At 39.6% G+C, this 2,960-nt stretch overlaps 1 long non-coding RNA gene across 1 annotated transcript; it reads right to left on the bottom strand.

The window, feature by feature from the left end:
- Positions 1-895: 895 nt before the first annotated feature.
- LOC121174199 (uncharacterized) lies at positions 896-1,152 on the bottom strand. The gene is made up of 2 exons (XR_005890070.1): positions 1,093-1,152; positions 896-995 (listed from the first exon to the last, which is right to left on the bottom strand). It is a non-coding gene; the product is annotated as an uncharacterized lncRNA (long non-coding RNA).
- Positions 1,153-2,960: the final 1,808 nt, after the last annotated feature.

The following is a 2,960-nucleotide window of genomic DNA, read 5'->3' as shown; positions in this document are numbered from 1 at the left end:
CAAAGCCTCAAAATCGAAAAAAATAGGAAATGAACCCTTTTTCCATGTTCAAGTAAATAATTACTGTAATAACCGAATTCATGATTGGCCTAAAGCAAGCAGAGCTAGCATGCACAGTTCCATTATAGGCTACATAACAGCATATTAGACCTAATCATCTTGCTTGTTTACAATGTGATAAACGGATTAATTAAAGGATCCTAAAAAAGATCAAATCTTCCAAATGCACAGAAGCTCCACGATCACAATCTTCGTGTCTGGAGCATGATCATGGAGTCTCAGCCACTTATGGGTTGGAGCTCTTTCTACGAAATAGATGAAGAACCATTTCCATTTACGTGCCAATTTTCTTACAGGTAAACTATGAAACTTCTGTTCTATATCTTGATGCCATGATGAAATAGGAAATGATACACTCAAAGCGAATTTGGTTACCTGTATCGGTGAATGGCTTCCGGTAGTGAATTTCATCCAAAAATTGTTTAACTTTGTTTACAAAAAAATAGACACGCGTAAATGTGTAGTCAAGTCAGCCAATGTGTTGTCGCTAATGTGTAGTCAAGTCAACCAATGTGTTGTCGAGCGACTGCTAGTTTCAAAATGTGTACTGAAGTCAACCAATGTGTTGTCACGCTCAAACTGTAATACGCATGCATGTCATTATGTGTTGTCAATTATGACAATGATGTATGCTGTACGCGTAAATGATTTTTGTTGGACCAACAATTTCCTTGCTTAACCAAACGAGTAGTTGATAATATTAATTGGTTAGTGACGGGTTACAACGAATTATATCGCATAATGAATACAAATAAATAAACAATGAATGTTTAGTCTTCATTTAGGTCTACATAGTGTGTTTTGAATGACATCAAGCTTGTGTATTCCTGCATTCTACTAATATATGGAATTGCCCATTGCTTTGCCTGAGAATAACAATTGGTTGACCACAACAGCGCTGGGGGCGGCAACGGACAATGGTCTTTCAAATAAACCTGTTGTACATGAACAAACATTATATCATGTGCTGACCGTGCCAAACGAACAAGCGAAGTCATTGCATAATTGTTACACTAACTATATTCAATGTACCTGAACAAAATGATTTCCAAACACGTGACCGACACATATGATGCGGTGGCCAGAAGAGTCATGTGGTGGTTGACTTCTAAGAGGGAAAAATGTCATGCTTTGTTGTTCTGACAACGATACAAGGATTACGTTATACCGTGAAGCAATCACATATCCCATGTCTGTTATATCCATCCACTTGTCCACACTAACCTGAATGAACCAAACATACACATGTAAGTAATTTAAACATTGTTATTAAAAAAATTTAACCTAAAAACATACCTTTGAAAATCCATCAACAAGTAGGGACAACTTTAATTGTTCAAATCTCTCTGTGCCACCGAAGAGGTTCATGTACTCATGCGACCACCTGCCAAGTTCTTTAAGTAATTCATTCCGCACTAACGGCCACGAATCTTCCCCCATACCTAATAAAGCGCCAATGGACCGATATCCACAGTTACCGTCCGCTTTCACATCCACAACGTCACGAATGAAACCTTGAAAGAATGACGCAAATTGATCCAACATCGGGATGATCCTTGTTGGCTGACGCGGTTGAGAACATGATGCACTTCGTTTCACTGGAGAGTTGCTGCTTTGAACAGAATGAAAAGCATCAACATACTCCCAGTAAGACGGATCACGCTTTGTGGATGTTTGACTTCTTTTCATCGGTTTCTTCGGTGCACCTTTAGTGTTCACCTTTGATGGAGGAGGGCACATAGAGTTATGATCAGGGTATGCGATTTCTCGAAGTTTACTCTTCAGATTTACTTTGCCAGCCACATCAAGTTCATCAAACCTTTTAGATATGACCTCTATTTCTTCCTTGATGGTGACTTCCGTCTCACATAACCCTTGGTCTGAAAAGCAAAGTCTCCTCCAAAAAAGATGGACTGACTCCAATGGGATGCTGCTAGCAGTATACCTAGAAAGCTCACATGCACAAGGAAGCCCGTGCGTGCTTCTCATCACACAACCACAAGAAGAGAGATTGTTGCCGAGATAACGTAGACGGTCAATCTCAGAAGCAATCTGATTTAAAGCATCCCTCGAAACCATCCCAAGAAGCCTCTTGTATAAGGTTTTTTTATATACATGGCCAACCACATGCGTACTGGTTTCAAAGGATGCTTTAATTTCGACGTGTTGCAGCGTGATCATGTTGTTCATGGCATCCCAAACACTACATAGGTCTCCAACGCTATTTTGTAGTACTCTTTTGAGAGCCCAATGAGCTGATTCAACCCTACATTTAAAATACACAACAAACATGAAAATATACAACAATTAAATACCATTTAATATTAATCGTTACTAACAAATAAAATCAGTTGTTAATACCTGTTTGTTGTTGTGTTGCCTAGGTGCATGACCTTATTCGTCCATGCTGTAATAAATTTTTCCTTGTGGGGGATAATCCATGTGTCGTTAACATAGTCAACGAACATCGGCCAAGGCGAACAAGCAACTTGAAACTTCTGATATGACTCATGGAACTCGTATTCGGACGGACAATCAACCAAAGTACCCCAGTTATCCATTACATAGTCCCACGCATTTTTTTCCCCGATTAAAGATTTGCACTTCGCCTTCACATTCTTATCGATATGAAACCTGCACAACAAATTAGTAGACTCGGGAAACACAGTTTTCACTGCATTCATCAGTGCTAGGTCTCTGTCAGTGACAATAACAAGAGGGAGGCGATCGTGTCTTAAAAATAGGCCTCGAAATCGTTCCAAAGCCCATACAATATTATTAACACGCTCAGCCTCCAGATATGCAAACCCAGCAGAGAATGTCATCGCCGTTAGTGTCACTCCAACAAAGTCAAGTAGTGGGAGTCTGTACCTGTTTGTTTTGTAGGTACTGTCTATAAA

Source organism: Glycine max, chromosome 19, assembly GCF_000004515.6.
Source record: "Glycine max cultivar Williams 82 chromosome 19, Glycine_max_v4.0, whole genome shotgun sequence".
Lineage (NCBI taxonomy): Eukaryota > Viridiplantae > Streptophyta > Magnoliopsida > Fabales > Fabaceae > Glycine > Glycine max.
Note: the sequence above shows the minus strand (reverse complement) of the source record. Positions and strands in the feature narration are given on the sequence as shown.